This window comes from Somniosus microcephalus, unplaced genomic scaffold (genome assembly GCF_052327205.1).
Source record: "Somniosus microcephalus isolate GS21.2 unplaced genomic scaffold, FLI_Smic_1.0 unresolved_chr4, whole genome shotgun sequence".
NCBI lineage: Eukaryota > Metazoa > Chordata > Chondrichthyes > Squaliformes > Somniosidae > Somniosus > Somniosus microcephalus.
The window spans coordinates 18,396,825-18,407,166 of NW_028225182.1; the positions used below are offsets into that span (position 1 = coordinate 18,396,825).

Below are 10,342 nucleotides of genomic sequence, written 5' to 3' on the forward strand. Positions count from 1 at the left end.
TCAGTGACCAGAAGCAGCCCAGCACTGTTTAAAAATCAGCCCAGCTCCTGAGTTCTCAGTGACCAGTCGCTCCAAGTGCTGACAGCCAGTCTTGCTCTTCGATGTGCCTTTCCTGCGAAGGCTGACATTAGACAGAGCCTCCTCCCGACAGAGAACATTCGGCACTTGAATTTATCGCCTGCAATGGAGTGGATCAGCAGATCAAGGCAGCTGTTGAGGCTGGTCAGTGCCGTGGTGATCTGCCAGGCCGAGTAGCTGGACTGGTTGAGCCGTCAGCTGGACAGCACCTGGTTATGCCTGAGGCCCTGGACGAGTTGAACGAGGTAACACAGGCCAAAGCAAAGGAGAAAGGCCACCAGCACCATGAACACCGTGCGGAGAGCATTCCTCTTCATCACCAGCACCATGCATTATCCGGTGGTGGGTTCCAGCAGCATCCTGGCAATGAGCGGGTATCAGAGCATGATAACCAGCAATGGAATGAAGAAAGCAATGAATGCTGCCGCGATCCTGATACTTGAAATGCACTTGCTCCAGGAGCTGAAGGAGAAGTTCTCCAGACATGCGGTCTATCATTTCTGGTTCTTGTTGCTCAGAGGACCTCTGATGGTCAAGTAGAGCAAGTTGACGGACAGAACGGGCCACATGAGGCAGCAGGCCAACAGGTGGTGGCGCTGTCTGTGGAGCTGCAGTGGTGTGATGGGATGGGCCACGGCGATATGCACAGATTCAGGTGAGGAACAAAGTGCTGCCATTCATGTTAACAAAGAATAGGGAGTCGGAGATTTTACACGCCAGGTCCCAGAAGACCCACTTATTCTGCAAGTTATGGTAGGCAACTTTGAAAAGAAGGGTTGTGGCAAAGACAAGGTCCATCATGGCCAGCTTAACCATGAACACGTCATTGGTCAAGAAAGCATCGTTTTTCCTGCAGAGGTACCACAGGCCGCAGCAGTTGGACACCATACCGAACACGAACACAGTGAATAAACCACGGGGAACATGAAGTACTAGAAGTTAACACCGACCACGGATTCACGGGTGTTGTTGGTGTCTGTAGATACAAATGACCGCCAATGCACTAATTTTGAAAAATTGTCCCTGCTGTAGTATAGGGAACAATTTAACAATCACTCACAAAAATTAAGTGCAGAGTCCTAGAGATCGTGTGTTATTATTTATCAACAATTTTTTAAAATAAAAGTTCATGTTTCTGTTTAATTAAATGGGAGAGTGTTTTGAGACGAGATCATCAAATGGTTATTTTCCACCTTTGCACCAACCTTTTCAGGTCTTTATCAGTACTGGCCGGAGATTATCTCAACAAGCGTGACTCACCTTTAGCGAATAGCTGACTGGTAATATTACTTAGCTACAGAGTCCACACTCTCCGTCTCTCTCCGTCTTCTCACTGATTGGGTTGTGTTTCATTTATTTCTTATCCTGAACAAACAAAACTCGCCTTTCCCACTCTGTTCAGTGCATGTGTTACTTTGGCCTGTGGTGAATCGGTTCTCTGACCAGGTATATGACCACAACTTGACCCCTTCACTAAGCACTGAGCACTGATAAATTCCTGCGATTTCGGTACATGTCACTTAAATAAACCTTCACTGTTCTGATCAGCAGTGACTCACCGAATGCTATTTCCTTTGCACTGTGTTCACCTCAATGCGCTGCAGCTATTCACCTATTGAGCTTCGTACTACCCTTACACTCGCACCTCCACCTCACTGATCAGCGCTGAGTCACCTATTGCTCCTGGTGCTACCCATTCTACTCACACCTTCACCTCACTGTTTAGCACTGTTTTAACTATTGAGCTTACTACTACCCTTGCACTCGCACCTCCACCTCACTGATCAGCGCTGAGTCATCTATTGCCCCTGGTGCTACCCAATCTACTCACACCTCCATCACACTGATTAGCACGGATTTTACTATTGTGCCCAGTACTACCCTTACACTCCTACCTTTATCTCACTGATCAGCACTGAGTCACATATTGACCCTGGTGTTACCTATTCTACTGCAGTTCTGGTTTGCTCGGGATCGTGATGCTCTCCACAAACTCCCACATGCTGCAGTTACGACACACCACATGCCCTGCCATCGCTAACCTTGTTTTATTTATTTATTAATTAGTTAAAGATTTTATTCAATTGATATTTTAGGTTTATTGTTTGATTATTTTACTTAATTTAAGTTATTAATTTAATAAGTACCAGCAAGTTACATTTTCTCAGCTCTTAATTTAAACCCCTTCCCTAACTTAGAGAGCAGGAAAGAGCTGTAATACTCACCAACCAATCACCTACCTGCTCTCCTGTGACTTCACTCTTTGATTTTGTTGCACTCCCTTTCCCCCTCTTATTTTCCTTCCCAGTTATTCTCTGTACTTTTGTATTCTGCTTGGTGTTCTACTGAATAGTAAGCCTAAAATTTATTATAAGCATCCTTTTTTGTGTTTCATTTTAGTTCTAGCTCTGGATGCCTTTTCTGTATCTCTCGTAGGAATGTGTCAAGTCTGTACCCGAACTATCTCCTTGTTGATGGTCTTTCAATGTGGATGTACTGCTTTACCTGTCAGTCTTTGATTTCAATCTACCTGGGCCAGAACCCTTTCAACTCATTCAAATTAGTCCGTCTCCATAAGAACATAAGAACATAAGAATTAGGAGCAGGAGTAGGCCACTTGACCCTTCGAGCCTGCTCCGCCATTCAATAAGATCATGGCTGATCATTTACCTCATTTCCATTTTCCTGAATTATCCCCATATCCCTTGATTCCCTTAATATTCAAAAATCTATCGATCTCTGTCCTGAATGTACTCAACGACCGAGCCTCCACAGCCCTCTGCGGTAGAGAATTCCAAAGATTCACCACCATCTGAGTGAAGAAATTTCTCCTGATCTTAGGACTAAATGGCCGATCCCTTATTCCGAGATTATGACCCCTGGTTCTTGACTCCCCAGCCAGGGCAAACAACGTCACTGCATCTACCCTGGTAGCCCTGTAGTCATTTTGTATGTTTCAATGAGATCACCTTTCATTATTCTAACTCTAGGGAATATAGGCCTAGTCTACTCAATCTCTCCTCATAGGACAATCCCGCCCACCACCCCCCCCCCCATCCCAGGAACCAGTCTGGTGAGCCTTCGTTCCACTCTTTCTATGGCAAGTCTATTCTTCCTTGGGTAAGGAGACCAGAACATTCAACAGGGCCCTTTATAATTGCAGTAAGACTTCTTTACACTTATACACAAATCCTCTTGTAATAAAGGCCAACATACCATTTGCTTTCCTAATTTCTTGCTATACCTGCAAGTTAACTTTCAGTGATTCGTGTACAAGGACCCCCAGGTCCCTCTGAACACCAACATTTCCCAATCTCTCACCATTTTAAAAATGCTCTGCTTTTCTATGTTTCCTAACAAAGTGAATACCTTTACATTTCTCCACATTATATTCCATTTGCCATGTTCTTGCCCACTCACTTAGCCTGTCTACATGCCCTTGAAGCCTCCTTGCACCCTCCTCACAACTTATATTCCTAACCTCAATCCTATGAGCCCTAATTTTGTTTAATAGCCTCTTGTGTGGCACCTTATCGCATGCCTTCTGAAAATACAAATATGCCACATCCACTGGTTCCCCCTTATCTATTCTGCTAGTTACAACCTCAAAATCCTCCAGCAGATTTGTCAAACACGATTTTCCTTAATAAATTCGTGTTTACTCCACCCACTCCTATTATTATTTTCTAAGTGCCCTGTAACCACGTCCATAATAATAGATTCGAGCAAATTCCCTACTACTGATGTCAGGCTAACTGGTCTGCAGTTCCCTCTTTTCTCCCTCCCTCCTTTTCTAAATAGAATGGATACATTTGCTTCCTTCCAATCCGCGGGAACCATTCTAGAATCTATGGAATTTTGGAAAATGACAACCAATGCATCCACTATCTCTATAGCCAACTCTTTCAAAACCCTAGGATGTAAGCCATCAGGTCCAGGGAATTATCCGCTTTCAGTCCCATTAATTTCTCCAGTTGAGAATTTTCACATTTCATTGCTCCTTTTCCTTTTCCATAACTACTCTACACCGAATGATATCGTGATCACTGTTTCCTAAATGCTTCTCCACCGAAACATGCTCCACTTGCCCCATTTCCCAGATCCAACACTGCTTCCTTTCTGGTTGGGCTGGAAACATACGGATCAAGAAAGATCTTGTATACATTTCAGGAATTCTCCCCTGTTTTGCCCTTTACGTAGTTATTATCCCACTTTATGTTGATGTCTCCCATTATCACTACTCTAAAGTTATTGAATCTTTCTGCATTATTTTATTCAGTTTAAGTTATTAATTTAATAAGTACTAGCAAGTTACAGTTTCTCAAATCTTAATTTAATCCCCTTCACTAATTTGGAGAGCAGAAAAAGCTGTAATACTCAGCAACCAATCACCTACCTGCTCTCTTGTGACGTCACTCTCTGGTTTTGAATCGGAGACTCGCACTGCCGCTGATTTAACGCAGCTGCACTCTCCTGCCGCTGTTTTAACGCAGCTCCAGTCTCCTGCCGCTGGTTTAACACAGATCCAGTCTCCTGCCGCTCTTTATGGAATGGCAGCATATGAAGCGACAAGGAGAAAAGTCAAGTAACCAATTAAGAAAGCAAAGAGGAAATATGCAATTAAATTATCACGGAATGTAAAACAAAATAGTAAAATATTCTACAGGTGCATTAATAAAAAGAAAATTCGGATGGGAATAGGGCCACTAAGGGATGGAGAGGTTAAAATCACAGGCATCGATGGTGAAATGGCAGAAATATTAATTAATTTCTTTGCTTCTGTATTTACGGTGGAGACAGTTCAGGTGGAAATGGCATCAGAAGATGATACTAGAACTGTTATAACCACACTTAAAATAAAAAGAGGAGAAATATTAAACTAAATAATCAAGTTCAAAGAGGATAAAACCCCTGGTATGGACGGATTACATCCGCGCATTTTATTATAATCTAGGGCAGAGATAACAGAGGCATGACCACACATATTTAATTATTCGTTGTAAAAAGATGTAGTGCCAGAGGACTGTTGGATAGCTAACGTAATACCTGTATTCAAGAAGGGAAATACAACATTTCCAGTTAACTATAGATCAGTAATGGACAGAGGCATCTGCGACAGGTAGATTGGTGTGGACGATGCCAAGTAGATTTTCCCCTCGTGTTTATTCTCTCGCCAACTATCTCTCTGCTGCAGCCCCAGTCTATCAGCTACATCTTTCAACCCTCCCTCGGCCAGGAGGGTCAGTAGTGTTGTTACTGAGCCACTCTTTGTGATGCACATTGAAGTCCCCCACCAAGTGTTTATTCTGTGCCCTTGCAGCCCCAATATTTCTTCCACGTTGGAGATGTATTACCTGAATGAGGGCAATTGTTTGTAATCAGCAGGAGGTTACATTCCCCATGTTTGACCTGCTACCAAGAGACTTCGTGGGCTCTGAATTCATTGTTGTGTACTCCCAGGACCACTCCTTCCTGATTGGATAACACTGTACTGCAACCTCTGGTGGTTTTGTCCTGCCGGTGGTTCAGGACATACTCAGGGACGGGGATGGAGGAGTCTGAGACATTGGTTGAAAGTTATGATTCAGTGAATATGACTAGTCCTTGGGACAACATTCACAAGTTTGGTGCAAGTCTGCAGATGTTAGTGATGAGGACAGGGTTTGACTGGGCTGGGAGTGCGTTTTTCGTATCCTAATCCGGTGCCCAGATCGAATTTACTCTTATTATAGCAGAGTTTCCATTGTGTAGTGGTTATCACGTTTGCCAAACAGGCGGAAGGGCCCCACTGCGAAACTGGGCAGCAACATTTGGCGGAGCAGGTTCGAAGGAGCAAATGGCCTACTCCTGCTCCTATTTTTCTATATGGTTTTTCGTAGCGGTTTGGCACAAGTGAATGACTTGCTAAGACATTTCAAATGGCAGTTAAGTGTCAACCACATTGCTCTGGGCCTGGAGTCACATGTTGGCCCGACTGGGTGAAGACGTCAGGTTTCCTTCCACTAAAGGAAATTAGTGAACCAGATGAGTTTATACGATGGCATTATTGATACCAGCATTTTAATTCCAGATTTATTTAATTAATTGAAATTGAATCCCCGTGAAGGGATTTGAGCTCATGTCTCCAGAATATTAGTCCAGGCTTCTAGTCCAGTAACATAACCACTGTGCTACCGAAGCCCCAATTTGAATGCAACGAGTGGTGTTCCCCCGGGATCTGTTCTAATGCGTCAACTTTTCACCATATTTATTAAAGACTTGGATAAAGGAATAGAGATTTGTATATTCAAGTTTGCAGATGACACTAGATTAAGAGGGACAGTAAGTAGAGCAGATTGGAGCAGGAAATTGCAAAACAGCATAGGCAGAGTAAATGCAAGATGGATTGTAATGCGGGGAACTGTGAGATCATCCCATTACTTGTCCCATTATCACCCCCTTTTCCCTTGCAACATCGTCCATTTTGTCATTTAATCATCCTGCCTTTCTCTGGCTCAGTACTTGCATATAAACTGGTAAATCTCCAACTTATTCCAGTCCTCATCTATTTCCCTCTCCACAATAGCTGCCAGATCTGCTGATTCTTTCCAGTGTTTTCTGTTTGATTTCAGTTACACCTTTATCTATCTCCCTCTGATGGTGTCTCTCTGCATCACTCAACGTCCTAATTTATCTTCCCCTGCTGGCGACTCACTTTTTCAGCACCTATACGCAATAATAGTGTTTGTCTGCCTCGCTCAGCTGATGTACTCAGTATTGCCCATTGCTCTCATTCACCGATGTTGCTATCTCCCTCTGCTGGTGGCTCCTTGTATTACTGCCTCTGCAAAGTTGCCCGTCTCTATAATTGTCCCATTATCTTTTATTATCTCATTGACTTGATTCAATAAATAGCATTACCCAGACGATTCCGTGTTTCCTTGTCCTCGAACTTGTATTAGAGATAAAGGATATATGATAATATTCTACAGTGCCTCGACATAAGAGTATTAAAGATATATGACCATATCCTATATAAAACCAACAATAGCAATCAATCTCTATCAATCTCTATCAATTAGTCGACAAAGCACCCAAACATGAAGCGAGGAGACCCCCCAGTGATGGAGAGCTTTGAAAACCATAGGTCTAAAGGTACCTTTTTCACCCAAGCTTGCTGCACTTACCACGTCATGACTTAAATTATGCATATACTCTATTCCAATATTCGATTAATGAACTGGAAAAACGCGCTATCACCTTTGGGGTGAGCTCAGTTGCTTTCATTATTTCATTAATTTAACTTTTAGGTAACTGGATATTTCACTGCACTCCTGAACTGCTCTCTGAACTTGGTCTGAGGCACCACATAAATGGAGCTTTTTAAATGCTGAAGCATATATCTGACATTTAACAGTGTACTTAAAGAGGCATTGTAATCTGATAGATTATGTTTTGTAGTAATACAAAAGAAGATATCTATGACAGGTGCCAGCCACAAAAGTATGAAGCTGCCGGATATTGTGAAGAGTAGAATCACAGACTTTCTTCTGCTCTCCATCTCTGGGTCATTGCTATTGGCTCCCTTGCTCTGACCCCTCAGTCCCTTACTGTCTAGACTGGCCACTAAAATGTGTCTGATGGTCAGAGTATTGAGCAACAAGATTGAAGCGAATGGGAGCAATGCGGTTAAAATCATATCAAACCAGTCAAATCCCACCCATTCGGGTGAAATAAAATAACTTGGTCTTATATAACAACCCATCGGTACATCATCGATTATCTCCCCAGGTTCATCTGTAAAGAAGAACGGAACGTTTTTCAAACAGAGCAGAATGCAGGTTGTTGCTATAACCAGAGCCGCGGTTCTCTCGGTGCAATATTTTGTTTTCAAGTTCCGGTAACAAATGGTGACAAATCGATCAAAGGGGAAAGTGACTGTTAACCAGGCTGAACAGTTAATAGCTGCAACACACAGGACTTTAATAACATGACACACAGGGGTGATCTCCAGGAAAGATCCCGGAAATTAATAATAACTCATCCGACACATTATGACTTCAATGATAATGATCAGTAGATCCGCCATTGCCATGGACACCAGGTAGCGAGTGATGCAGGTGGAGAGCCCGCACTTTCATCGGGACAAGATCACAATCACCAGTAAATTAACTGTAAGAAAGAGAATGGAAAAGCTTAGAGGCATTACTGATTAAAGTCAATGGACCATTACCACAACTGAGCCCAGACAGTAAGCATTTGAGCGGAAAATTTTCCAGTGGGCTCACTGAGGTGCATTTACCTGTCCGGGGCAGCAGGGTCACTGCACAGGGATCAACAACCAGGACCTGGGAATAATTCCTTCCCAGCTCAGAGTTCGTGAAGCTCCCTTTTCCATCCCCAAACTCTGCCTGGTGTGATTGACAGAACCTTGTCTGAAATTAAAAACATTGCTTCTGCATCCACGGATGACAAATTGACTTGTTACTTGTGAGAGCAAGGAATTACAATTCAAGTGTAAAATTAACAACAGCTTGGTCATTGGGTGAGCAAAAGACAAATGAATAGAGCATAATACGGGAGATGGGAGTTCCAGCGAGAACGGCGAGGGATAGTTACTAACCAGGACATCAAAATGGTGCTCACAGAATGTACCAGCATGAGACGATGGAGGGGAACTGGTCAGGCAAAGATGTCACGGGGTCCAGAATGTGAGATTCCATCTGATGTGAGTTTGGTGGGAGCACGGGTTTACTGGATATTGGACCAGAGGAGTGGGGCACTGATATTGTCAGAAATCTAAATGGACATCATGATCGGAGCAGCTTCCTCAGATGGAAAGAAGTCACAGCTGTATCTGGGATAAAAGGGGCAGCATAAACCAGTGGATGAGGGTTCGGAACCAGGAGAAGGGAATAAGATTTGTGAGGCGAGAAAATGAACACTATCAATTATTAATTTGATAAATTAATCAAACATTTGCAATAATAGTTATTCAATGTCATCAGTTGATTGATTGAAAGTTTTCTTTCAAAGGGGGTTTGTACTGAAGCGGACAACTATTTACAGTCCAAGGAGTGTCCATAAAACATATCCCATCTGTACCATGAATTGGTTAGAAAACCCAGAATTTGGAGAGTCCGCACTTTCCACGGGACAGAATCACAAATCGCCACCAAGTTCACTGTGAGCAGGAAAGGAAAAGAAACAGTGATATCACTATCCAGACTGAAAAATTGTCAAACATTTTAACAGATGTGCACGGGCTGTGCATTTATTTGTTTAGTTTACCCCCTTGGCTGCTGCCTCCACTTATGAAGCAGAAGTTAATGCTGGGTGTTTAATTGTGTTTGGTGGTGGCCCCGTGATCCCTCACTCTACAGCTGAGTCTTCACATGTGATCATTGAAATGAAATTGACTCCGCGGATCCAACACTGGGTGGTTCGCGGGCCAGGACCTCACCAACTTTGAAAGCAAAAGGCGACAAAACGAGTATCATCAGGGAGTGCAGATTAGGAGACTAAATCTGGATTTAATCATAATACAGAATTTAAACACTAATGATTTGAGCCACACAAGGCCAGAGAGTTTGATTGTAGAAAATACAGTGGAAACACGAGCCTGGTATTGCGCTGCTACACCAAGTATAAGTAATTCATTATATCAGGTTGCCACTGGAGCATCGTGAATGCGTTATGTCACAATATGCCAAGCAATTCAATTATGACACGAAGCTGGGTGTGCATGTGTGCTGTGAGGAGGATGCCGAGAAAAATAGAAACATAGAAGATAGGAGCAGGAGTAGGCCATTCGGCCCTTCGAGCCTGCTCTGCCTTTCAATGAGATCATGGCTGATCGGCCTAATTCAGTACCTTGTCCCTGCCTTCTCCCCATATCCCTTGATCCCTTTAGCCTTAAGAAATATATCCAACTCTTTCTTGAATATATTTAATGAACTGGCCTCCACCGCCCTCTGTGGTAGAGAATTCCACAGGTTCACCACTCTCTGGGTAAAGAAATTCCTCCTCATTTCAGTCCTAAATGGCTTACCCCTTATCCTTAGACTATGACCCCTGGTTCTGGACTCCCTGGCCATCAGAAACATCCTTCCTGCATCTAGTCTGTCCAGGCCTGACAGGATTTTATAGTTTTCGATGAGATCCCCTCTGAATCTTCTAAACTCCAGTGAGCATAAGCCCACTTGACAGAATCTCTCCTCATACCTCATTCCTGCCATCCCAGGTATCAGCCTGGTGAATCTTCGCTGCACTCCTTCCATGGCAA

The 10,342-nt window shown here is 43.3% G+C and overlaps 1 pseudogene; it reads right to left on the bottom strand.

Moving 5' to 3' along the window:
- On the bottom strand, positions 1 to 4,638 carry LOC147089994 (lysophosphatidic acid receptor 6-like; annotated as a pseudogene).
- Between the last annotated feature and the right edge of the window lie 5,704 nt (positions 4,639 to 10,342).